The 12,783-nt window shown below is 36.7% G+C and overlaps 1 protein-coding gene across 6 annotated transcripts in view; it reads right to left on the bottom strand.

The window, feature by feature from the left end:
- CPEB3 (cytoplasmic polyadenylation element binding protein 3) overlaps positions 1 to 12,783 on the bottom strand; it is a 182,990-nt gene that overhangs the window by 59,899 nt on the left and 110,308 nt on the right. The window lies entirely within an intron of this gene.

Raw genomic sequence — 12,783 nt, forward strand, 5'->3', positions numbered from 1 at the left:
CCCAGCTGCCCCCTGTGAATTTGTTATTGGAATAAAATAAAGATGAAATTTAAAACAAAAAAAAATTTATCACACTTTCTGGAAAAAAAACCACCATGAAACATAGAAGAAGAAAAAAAGAAGGGATCAATTCCCTATGCCCACTTCTTCCTGACATTGAGAGGATTGACTATTAAAAGAGTGTTTGGGAGGTCCTAAAATCCAAATATTACAAGAGACCTATCACTATTATATAGAATTTGATGATTTAAATACATATATATAAAATCAAAGTTTAGATTTAAGTCTAATCTAGACCAACCAAATTTTTGGACAAGTACATGGTGGGAAGAAAAACAACAGGGTTATTGCAAATAAAAAGGGCTTTCTAAGATATAGAAGAAAATAAAGCCTTTGTATGATAAATTGCTGGGTTCTGGATTCGTTCTTGAAGCTTAACTAATTTTGTTACCACTAATTTTTTTCAAAAGACTTTCATCTCTATTCTAGCTAACTTATCCAAATCTGCTTTAATAGCTAGTGACAACAGTGAAAGTAATTCAAGCTTGTAAGGAATTATCCTCAACTACCACAGAATTAAGAAAGTGGCTAAATATTACTTGACCTGTTTTACGGGAAGTTTAACTTACTGCAGGAATGCCCCTATAAAAGGAAGAGACAGGATGTGCTGATGACCAAATCCATCCAGCTCTGCTATTCTACAGAACCTGAAGCCATTTTATCAGCCTTAACAAAAAATCTGAAATATATACTCCAACTTAATCTTTCTAAATTTCTTAAGTATTTTCAACATAAACACTTCATTCTGAATATCTTTTCAGACTTTAACCTCCTCTTTGGACTTACCTGGTTTGCTTCTCAGGCCATTCCCAGCATCTCTTTTGGATTCTTAACAAGTCCAACTTCTACTGGCTAGAGAATACCCCCCGACTCTCACTCTGGTCTCATACTTTCTTAGAGCACAAATCTTGAAGTGTTCAGAACTTTAAGTGCCTTTTGGCCTGCTTTCTCTTTGTCAAATATTTGAGCAAAACAGTGTGTGCTGAGAAAGGTGCAAGGATAAAAAATACATAGTCCCTGCCCTTGGACAGCTTACAATCTAATTAAGGAGATATTAGATATCCACACCATAACTAATAAAAAACAGAATACAATGACTAGCCTAAGACATATATGGACAAACTGACATGAAATTTCAGAGAAAGGGGAAAGCATCTTTGAACTGGGAGATGACAGTGAAGGAAGGTTTTGTGGTAGAGAGAGCAACTAAGCTGAGTCACAAAAGAATTCTGATAAGTGAAGATCCTGGTAAAGCCATTATAAGAGCTATTATGGCAGTTACATAGACAAAGCACAAATTTGCACATCCCCGAATTCTGTGATTCAGTATTGTTCACCTGTTTAACCATATACATGGAACCGGGTCTGAAATATGTAAAAACAAATAAGCAAACAAAATTTGGGGGGGCTCTACACACCTAAGGACAACTAAAGTATTTTGAAAGAGTCAAGAAAACATTTCTATATGAGTTGAAATGGTTGCTTTTGGTATCTGTATTTCCTGGCTTTTAAATTGTGAAACAGTCTGAGCACTATATGTTAAGCATTGTATCTGACCAGCCAAAGGACCTAATCTCAGATAGAATACAAATGGACTATCAAACAAACAAATGGACTATCAACATTGCTGAATCTTTCAATTTCAACAAAAATGATTTTAGCCTCTTAAAAATCACCAATTCAACAATCCCCTCTACTTTTTTCCCCCCTCTACTTTCAATTTGTTTTTCTGTCATATAGCTGAAGCACATGTCTTATGACACCACTCAAATGCAATGTGCTTTCTGAAATTCCCTGACTGTGGCAGATAGAGATCTTTATCTTCCCTTCATGATACATGTCTACTCTGCTATTTTCTCCAAGTAGGTCAAAGCCATTTTATTATTAACTCAAGCAAAAATTCTTGAGTACTTTCTGACTCAGTGTTCTTCAATATAGAATATATTTAATATTGCTGGCTAATTCTGCCTCCCCAATTGCCTTGATGTTTCCTTCTACACCTTTTTTTTTTTTTTTTTTTTTTGCTTCTCTCTCCATTTTTCTCCCTAGATCTCATTACAGCATGACAGTGATCCTGGAATCCTGAGGTTCAGTATACATGTTGCAGCCCTTGGATCAAAGTAGTATGGACTAATTCAATCTGGAAAGGATCATCACCAGAAGGTTGACTGATAATGAAAATTTGAAGCAATAGCAATGCACAAAGATCATCTTAAGACATGGAGGCATGGTGTAATTCACACCAAAGAAAAAATGATCCACCTGACTGGGCAATGAATCATCTGAAGAAATGAGGTGATTGGTCACTTGTACTACTACCTAATTTCTTTTCCTCTGCTAGACATGTTTGCTTCTCCATTCTTCTAAATATACTTCCAAGGATTATTCTCTTCAGCACTGTTCCTTTCTGTAGACATTAACCCCTACTTTTAAAACCATTAATCAGTTCACCCAAGCTTGAAGCAAGAGCAGATAATGTAACCTCTTAGGTTCCTTTCAATCCCAACTTTATAGAACCCTTGATCCATTTGCTTGCCTGATCCCTGTAGCTGGCCAGCTTCTTAAATGTCTTAAGGACAAAAATATGCCTGCTTTGTAAACTTTTCCCAGGTTTCATCCAACTAATAAAACACTTTGCTTGGCAAGTTCATAAGGCCTTCCCTGATTAAATAACATAGAAAGGGGTAGAGCAGGGATAGGCAATGTATGGCTCTTTCTGCAGGAGCCATAAAGTCAATTTTTTTTTTCAGGAGCTATTACAGGGAGCGCACAACTGTGAGCACTGTACAGCTCTCACAAAATTACATTTTAAAAAATGTGGCGTTTATGGCTCTCATGGCCAAAAAGGTTGCCGACCCCTGAGTTAGAGAAAGTAATCATTCCCAGGGTGGTCTCTTGTATTCAGGATACTATAAGGCATATCTCTTGTTCAGTTGTTTTTCGGTTGTGTTCAGCTCTTCATGACTTCATTATGGTTTTCTTGATAAAGATCCTGGAGAAGTTTTCCATTTCTGTCTGCAATATCACATATCTAGCTTTTTGCTATGTCTTCCTCCCATCCCCCACCCACCGCTTAGTTGTCTCCCCATCTCTTGTATTATTAGCCTCTCGGCATATACATCATAGAAGCACAGAACATTAGAGCTGGAAGGGATTTCAGAGAAAATCTACTCTACCCCTCCTCCCATTGGACAGATGAAGAAAGTGAGACTCAGGCAAAGTGCCCAAGCCCCCAAATCTACTCTTCTTTCCACCTCACAATTCAGTCTGTCAATGCCTGAGGAAAGACTAGGTCTCTTTCTACCACTCCCTCTGGTAACAAATGACACAAAATGGCCAAAAGTAATTAATAAGCAATTACCTAGATGGGAAACAACTCTCTGAAGCAAAATAATCTCAGTTACAATACAATTTCCAGAGTTTTAGAGGTAAAACCTTTCAGAAGCAAAGCTGCTGTCAAATGGAATATTTTAAGGATGTATGGACAGGTGCTCCAGGATCCCTCCAGTGAGTGAAGACTTGCCAAACATCCAGGGTACATGTGACCAGTGAGCTGGTGCCATCATCTTCCATGGAGAAGATGCAAATTCCACATAATTTACTTGCATCTTGCAAGCGGTTAAGAAAAGCAGAGATGAAAATCATTCTGCTTCACAATTTGACTTGATTAGTTTATATAATCTCATGAGAGGAAAAAGCCTTGGAATTACGCTTAAAACATCTGATTTCAACTCAAGCTATTCTGGAAAAGAAAAAAAAAATCACTCCGAGAGCTGCACTTCCTTCAGATATTCTCAAAGTCAGTTTAAAGGACAGTTTTAAGGAGATAGTAAAATCAGTGTTCTCATATTTTTTGTGTAACAAAACTGATTATTTGGTGGTCCTTCTTTTCTCCTCCCTCTCCTTGGGTAGTTTATTAGAAAGTACACGGGCCTGGGGACCACAAAACCTGGGTCATATAACAAAATACTACATGTTTCACAGCCTCGGCTAAGTCACCTCATCTTTGCTTCAGTTTCTTCATCCTTACTACTAGGAGACTGGACTTTGAATTAGGTCTCACATCAATAACATGGTTTAAAAGTCCTTTCCTTACAACAAACCTGACAGGTAGGAAGTATACATTTAATTTTTTTTTTTGTTTTTAGCTAGACTTAGCATTTATTCAATGTAGGGAACTCCCAGGAAGAAACTTCTCCCATTAATAGGTAGTTATACTTACACTCCAACTTAGTTTTAGAGAGCTGCCTGAGACACTGAAGTTAAATGTTTTAAATATCTTGGATAATTCGAGGGTGGTGTCTAAGGTGTGTTCTAGCTCTAATCAGTCTAAATTCTATGTATTAAGATATTTTATGAAGAGAAAACTGATTTTATTACTGTAAAGAATTTATAGTGAGGGAATCTCCTCCCCTCCCCACCCCCCACCTTTTTTTTAACCAATGAAGATCTGTAAGCTAGCCTATGTTTTATATAATCAGGGGCAATAAGAAGTTAGGTGGCCAAAGTCACACCAACTGTATCTTTGTTTTCTGGTTAAGGTTGGCTCACCATTCAGTACACCATTCAACCTCTCTTACACTGCTATGTGGTTGGTTAGTTCAATTACTTAAGAGTATACTGTAAATGTGGTTTGAGTCCAATATTAGCTTTCTTCTTCTTTGTGGCTACCACAAATGACTGTGGTGCTATATATAAACACCTACATTTTCACAGCCCTCTAGGTTGGCATAATTATCTTCCACAGAGGAAATCCAGATGCGCAAAGGGAACTAGGTAAGAGTGTGTCTGGATCAGAGAATATGCATTAACTCTATTAGAAAAAACTCAAAGGCACATGGTCCTAAGTGTTATTACATATGAAGGGCATCATCATCATGATTATTTTTGATGATGGTTATTGATTGATCTCCCCCTCCATTAGTTTATATGTATTCTGGATTTACTTATACGTGCATCTGTTATTTCCCCTAATAGAAAAGAAGCTCCTAGAAAGTAGGAACTGCTTAATATCCTCAGCATTTAGCATAACTGTTAATCATATAAAATGTGTGTTGATTAACTGCTGGTTGCCATTTCTGATAAACAATGAATGAGGATAACCAGGGATAATAAGCCATGGGCCCAGGAAAACTTGGGGGAAAAGGAAATGGCGTGGCACTCCCCAATAAAGAAACTGAGGTTCATTTGAAACAAAAGTTCCATTTGAAGTTCCATGAAGCAGAGAAAAAGAGAATCACAGATATAGAGCTAGAAGGAGCCTTGGAAGTCATCTGGTCCATCTTCCAAATTTTACAGATGAGGAAACTGAGGTTTAGTGAGTCAAAATGACTTGTTTAAACTCACATAAGCAGTAAGTGGCAGAGTTAGGATTTGAACTCACATTCTCTGACTCCAAATCTTGCCCACTTTCCATTGAACTTCACTGCCAAAGGCTATATCAAGGTGAATTGCTCATTCATATATCTAGGAGATTTGAGGAATGTGTGAGAAGAATTGGACCCCTGACCCATGCCAGACCTTCTGACATGCCCACAACACGTGTGTTGAATGGACTTTTACAAAGAGGAAAGTGCCATGGGGCACTTCCTGAAGATGAGATAGCATCAATAACTATAAAGTCCCACAGATAACATCTCAACTTGTTTATTTCTTGATATTGATCAACCTTGCAAATACTAAAATAATTCACCCACTCACAATTTATTTTAAACTGCTTCTTCTTTCCCATGGATGATACTCACCTAGAAAATAGAGGAAAACAGCTTTATTTTTCAAGAGGTATAAACTGTTCCTCTTTGAGCAAGCAAGAAACAATTGACTGCAAAGCTGGTGCTCAGAGAATACTGAGACTTAATATTATAACCATGGCAGAAAGACAGGTTAGAAAGCCTCTGGCACCTTTGAACATGACCCCAAAAGATGTAGGACTCTCTGTGAAGTTCAGGAGACCTTCTGTATCAAGGTTCTGTCATGCTTTCAGTATGTCAGATTGGTGCCCTTGCCATAGGTCACCGCTTAGGTGATATGCTTTGAGCATATAACGATTCACAAAGGACAAAAGGTCCAAATCAATAAGAACTTCAACTTCATAGAAAAGGACTGTCTTGTTCAGATTTTACTCTCTCTCTCTATTCTAATTTTCAAGTCTAGAATTAAGGTGAGGCTAGAAATTGCTCACAACAAGTAAAATTGTCCCCACACTGTTTCTCTGGTAGTATCTTGTTCTACCATACCCTGCCTGAACTTAATTCTTCCTCTACTCCATTCCTCTAGTCATGGTATATTTTATTACTAAGAGCTCAAATGCTCAAGTTGGAACTTGGCCATCAATTCCAATGCTTGTAGACTTTGTCCCTACTCCTACTTTCCCTGAATTTAATTATATCTTATTCACCTGGTTAAATGACAGTCTAAGGGTAATTTTGCCTTGGGAAACTTGAGAGCAAAGTCACTTGGAACTGAAGTCAGGCTGGCTCAATACACAGGAGGTAAGGAAAATTCCCAGTTTTTGGCACCGGGTAGTATTGTGAACAAGAACAGTCTACTGCTGTTTGTTTTTTTCCTGTCCTGGAAAAATGAACATTGACTAAATTCTGTCTGGATTCTGTTCCTATTACTCTTCTGAAATTGCATACTCAAAGGTCAAGAATTTCCTCATCATCAGATCCAATGGCTGCCTTTATCTAGCCTTCATCTCCTTTGATACCTCTGCCGTAATGGCCATTACTAACCACAGTCCCTCAGAAACCCTCCCTTCCCTTGGCCTCTATAGCATTATAATAGCATTCATTATAGAGTGTTTTAAGGTTTAAAAGGCTCTTTACATATAATAACTCATTTGATCTTCACAAAACCTCATGAGACAGATGATATTATCCCCCTTTTTCATGGGTGAGGAAACTAAGGCTCAGATGGGTCCAATAATTGGCTGAAAATATACAACTAGTAAATGTCTGAAAGATGATTCAAGCTCAGATCTTCCTGACAAAATTCAGTGCTCTATTCAAGAGGTGGTGCTGCCTCTTTGATTTTCCTCTCACATGTCTCCCTGATAGGCTCGCTCCCTTCAGCGCTTCACTGTTGGAATTCCTCAAAATTCAGGCTTTGGTCTTCACTCTCTCACTCAGAGGCTTATACAATCCCATATTTTAACCACCACCTCTATGCAAACAATTTCAAGTTAGCATCTCTTGGATAAAACTTGCTTTTTGTCCAAAAGCTCACTTGCTCTCTCTAGAGCTGTTATCATTCTTCCAGTGAATGAGAATTGGTTCCTCCAGTTTTTCCCTACATTTAGTCAATTGCCAAGACCAGTGGATTCTCCCTCTATAATGTTTCTGCCATATAGCCCTTTCTTTTCATTCTTATTGCCCCTATTTTGATTGTTGCCCCTATAACCTCATATCTGGGTTATTTTGAAGATCTTTAAATTAGCTTTTAGAATCTAGTCTCTTCTCCGTCTTAAAAACTCTATTAGACGATTTTTCCAAAATACTACTTTCATCAATATGTCAATTTTAGTACCTTTCTCAAAAAGCTTTAAAAAATCAGAGAATCAAAGATTCAGAGGAGGAAGGAAGTTCAGAAGTCTAGTTGTTCCTCTTCAATTTCCATATTAGGCAAAAGGTTCAGAAATATTAAATAACTTGTCTGAATCCAAAGAGACAGAAAGTAAAAAACAAGGCAGGATCCTAAGCCAGGCCCTCTGACTACAAACAACATTCCTTCTACTATTTCTGTTCATTCTAACTCTTTGGTCTCCTTTCTATCAGTGGAAGCAACGTGTGTGTGTGTGTGTGTGTGTGTGTGTATGTGTATGTATATATATATATATATATATATATATATATATATATATTTCAGCCCACATAGAATACAAAATAAACACAAGGTAAGTGGTGGGGGAGGAATAGGGCACCCAAAGCAGTTGGGGAATCAAGAAAACTATGTATAAGGAAGAGATCCAATGAGGCTAAACTAAAGAGGAGAATGTATTTTAAGCATGGAGACAGGAAAGAATGCTATGTGTGAGACACAACTCAAACCTACCTTCTTTTCCACCATTCCCCAATAGAACTCAATTCCATACACGCTTATCTGTGTCATTGTTCCTCTCAAACAAACACGCTTCGTATAAAGCCAACACCTCCCATCTCCCTTTACACTTATCATATTCTTCCCAAGCTTTAAAAGTGGGGTAGAATCCACCTCTTCCATGAAACCTTCCTTAAATCATTCCAGCCTAGTGTCATGTTTCTTATTTTAAGATCCCAGGGAACTTACTGCTTGTACTATCCATTTGGCAATTCTCATATACAATCTTACATCATTAGCTAACTTTCACTTGTGGGTCTTATCTTTTCACTGATAATAACTGGCAATCTGTAATTACTTCTCACTCTGCTGCCTGATGCCCCCCTGGACAAGTGATCATTCAATAATAACACTGTATAAATTGTGTTCACTATGATGTGATCTTTTGCGATGTCTCATCATCCCTTCTTCCTGGTTAAATTCACTAATGACTAAAGAAAATTACAGAATTTAAGAGATTTGGGGTATATTTGAGACACATCTAGTCTCCTGGAATATGCCAATATAGTTAATTTTATTTTAGTAAAGTCCAGGACTAAAAAGAAACCTTCAATGTTTTGACAAGACATAGGTTCCATTTTATCATCAAGTGATAGGAATATTAATTTAAATATTTTCCATGATGACAGAACCCTAACTATATTTGCTGCCACCTCTTCTTTATCTGGGGGATTGTTTTCTACTTTAAAGACACAAAAGAGAGCCATATGATAGGAGACACCTCTCTATTTGCCAAAGTAATAGAGAAAAAAATAAAATAAGCAAAGAAGGAGGAAATCTACAAGCACAAGAGAAAAAGGTCTACCATCTTTTTTTGAGTTTCACTCCTATATCAATTAATCAAGGAATTTCTTTCTCAAATTACTAACTTTTACATGGTCGTCATTATGCTTAGTGCTTTAAGGTATCAAGATTCAAAAGGAGGGGGCAGCTGGGTGGCTCAGTGGATTGAGAGCCAGTCCTAGAGACGGGAGGTCCTAGATTAAAATCTGGTCTCAGACACTTCTTAGCTGTGTGACCCTGGGCAAGTCACTTAACCCCTATTGCCTAGCCCTTGCCACTCTTCTGCCTTGGAGCCAATACACAGTACTGCCTCCAAGACAGAAGGTAAGGATTTAAAAAAAGAAAGATTCAAAAGGAGTTTATTTGGGGGAGCCAAGATACACATGAGATGGTCAATGAACTACATAGTACATAGAATTCTAAATTATGTAATAGAGAAAAATTATGTAATTATGTAAATTAGAGAAAAAAACCAGTATCTAGGAAAGTATCATGTAATAATACAAACATGAATATAAACTGAGTCAAGGAAAGGAAATAGAGTTGTCAGGGAAGATTTGTTAGAAAGAAGAGAAAGCAAAACTTGTGTTATATCTTAAAGAATGGGTAGAATATGTATTCAGAAAGCATTCTGAATAAAGACAAATTTGCCTGTAATTATATGAATTACTTAGTCAACTAACAAATATTTGAGTGCCTGACAATTTATTGGGATGGCAAGTTGGTACAATAGATAGAGTGCCAGGCTTGGGTCAGGAAGACAAGTTCAAGTCCAGCCTTAGCCATTTATTAACTGTGTGACCCTGGGAAAGTCACTTAACCCTAATTGCCTCAGTTTTCTCATCTGTAAAAATAATATGGAAAAGGAAATGACAAGCCATTCCAGAATTTCTGACAAGAAAACTCAAAAAAAGGGGTTAACAAAGGTTTGAACGTGATTGAAAATGACTAAACCACAATAATGTATTGGGATACACAAGGAAGATCGAATACAATTGAATCTAGTAGTTGTTCAAAATGACAACACTAATGACATTTTCAAAGCATTACATTTTTTATCGTCACTAAAAAAGACTCATATAAACTCATTTTTGAAAAGAAGAAATCCCATATAACTTCTTTCATTGTCCTAACTCATTAAACTTTAAAAAATAATAGCTACATTCATATCAAACAAGACTGCTAACACTTAAAGTGTTTTAATGTTTGCAGAGTATCTTAAATATATTACCTCATTTCAGTAGCAGTGGTATAGTAGAAAGTGATGGCTAATTTGTTGAGTCAAAGGACTGAGTCCAAATATTATCTATGACACATTCTATTTGTAAGAACCTGGATAATTTAAGTTCAAGCTGGATTCTCTGGATTTCCATTTCCTTATCTGTAAAACGAAAGGCTTTGACCAAATGGCCTCTCAAGTCCCTTCCAGCTCTAAAACTTCAATCTTTACAGTGAACTCTGAAGATGATTCTATTTTGCACAGGAAGAAACTGAAGAACAACAATATAGAATTATTTTTTCAAGGTCACAAAGCTTAGAAGAGTCAGAGGTAAGAAATATGAAACTGATTTTTAAAATGTATTCAACCCATCGATATGGCACTTTTCTTTCTTTAGAACTTTCAGTTATTTAATTCCAAATGTCCTTCCATTTTTTCAGGCTATGGAGAAAAAAAAAATCTTCACCCTGAACAAAAACTCTTCCTTCCTTTTTGGGTATATTCATATTACCCATTTTTTCATATACAAACCATTATTTCTGGTCTTCACAAAAAGCTGGTCACAAGTAGAACCATAAACCCTTCAGCAATCCTCCTGTTGGAAAAATGCCTAGTTCAATGCTACCTTCACTATCTCCCCTGATCTTCAGATTCCCAGTAAGTTTAAAAGTCTCAGTTGTAGCTTATTCAAATATTTTAAGAAGCCCAAAATATGCTAATTCCATAATCAGACTTTTAGAACTGAAAGAAGCCATCTAATCCAATCCATCCCCAAAAAGCAGCTCGTTCTCTCTGGCTGTTTACCAGCTACATTAGCTCAGACAAACCAGTAAAAAGAGGTCACTGGACTAGGTTACTTTCAAGGTTGCCTCTAGATCTAAGATCACATGCCCTATTTTTTCATGAACCTGAAATGTAGTAAGAAAAACACTGGATCATTTTCAACTCTGCCTAAAGAAAAGTACATCCACAGAAGAATCACTGATCACTAAAATGCCAGAAATGAGTTATAAATAAAATTGAATTGTTCAAGATGAACTAATTAGACACATCCAATATTCTCTTCAAACATTTTTGTCTTTGTTCTGCAGACTGAGTGAGGACCAGGGATACAGAAACAAAAAAGAAGCACTCATGACCCCGAAGGAGTTTGTATGATCCTGAACAATTGCAATTTATATGTACACATAATACAAAGTGAATATGAAAAGAATACAATGTAATTTCAAGAGGCAGCAAGCTCTAGCAACTGGAAAGGAGGTAGAAATTCAGAAAGGCTTGGAGGCAGCCTTAGAATTGTGCAAAGGTTAAGGAGTGCTCATTCCAGACAAGGCAGGATGGCTCTGCAAAGAGGCAGAGGCAGATGACAGGATTTTGCATGCAGTAAATAGTAAAAGGCAAGTCTGACAAAAAGTTTGCAAAGGGAAGTGAAATGGATTGAGAACGGTAGGTCTCTACCTTTCAGCAAGGTAGCTGAAGATTTAAATATGACGCGAGTGACAGTTTTAATAGTTCTTTTCTGGCCTATGCTTACCCTCAACCTTGGGCTATAAAAGATAAGGGGAGGGTAGTCTTTTCTAATTAAAAGTAGTAATAATAGTTCTCTACTAAAGTCTTCTGAAAGCCACTTCCAAGTAATCACAGTAGGATAACTAAATTTCCTCTTATTTCCCCCAAAGAAGATCATCCTCAAGGCCCTGTTTACTACCTAGGCAGGAGATTGGCTTAACCTTTGTTGAATAACACAGCTAGTTTTTTGTTTGACTTTTAAATTAGGAAATTCTACAGAAGTAGGTTAAAAATTGATGGCAGTTAGTAAATTATTTAGAGTTCCAGAATAAAGGGGTCACAGTGAGAAGAAAAGTTGCTATTAGACTTGCAATTAGGTCATCAAGATGCTGCCTTTATTTCCTTTCCTAGGTTAAGCCACAAAACTTGGGGCAAAAATTATTTGTTTTTGTGTTGCATTTTGTATTACTGGAGCAAAAATCGATTAAGTACACATAAGATGCAGAAAGGACCTGCAGAAATTGGAAGTGACTGTGTCTAAAGCTTGTTTTCTCATCCTCTTTTGTTTGCCAATGAGCTGACAATGCATAGCACGCACCTCCCCCTCCTGAGTTTTTTCAGGATGATACACAAAATGATGTCACTTTTAGCAACAAACATTTGGTAAAGAGAATGCAACTAGGTGATGCTCCCAGTATTAGCCAAATCAAGCTCCATTAGCTTAATACAAACTTATTCCCAACAAAAAATTTCACCCTCTAAAGAAATAAACCAAATTTTACTTCACATCGAAATTGACAAAAGTAATTTAAAAAAAAGAATTACAATTAATTCACTATCAGTGAAGCTATGAATTAGTCACACTGTTTGGAAATAAGATGTCATTATACTATTCATACTCTTTGACCCAGTGATTTCATTACTGGACATACAACCCAAAGAGGTCACTAACACGAAAAACTTCCACTAAGCAATAGAATATTCATAGTGGCAAAAAAAAAAAAAAAAAAAAAGAAAAGAAAAAAAAAAGAAACAGAACGGATGCTCATTGAAATCAACTCAAAAGCTCTTGATCCAAGAATATAAATCAAGTATTATCTTGTCATAAAAAATAA

Source organism: Gracilinanus agilis, chromosome 2 (genome assembly GCF_016433145.1).
Source record: "Gracilinanus agilis isolate LMUSP501 chromosome 2, AgileGrace, whole genome shotgun sequence".
Taxonomy (NCBI): domain Eukaryota; kingdom Metazoa; phylum Chordata; class Mammalia; order Didelphimorphia; family Didelphidae; genus Gracilinanus; species Gracilinanus agilis.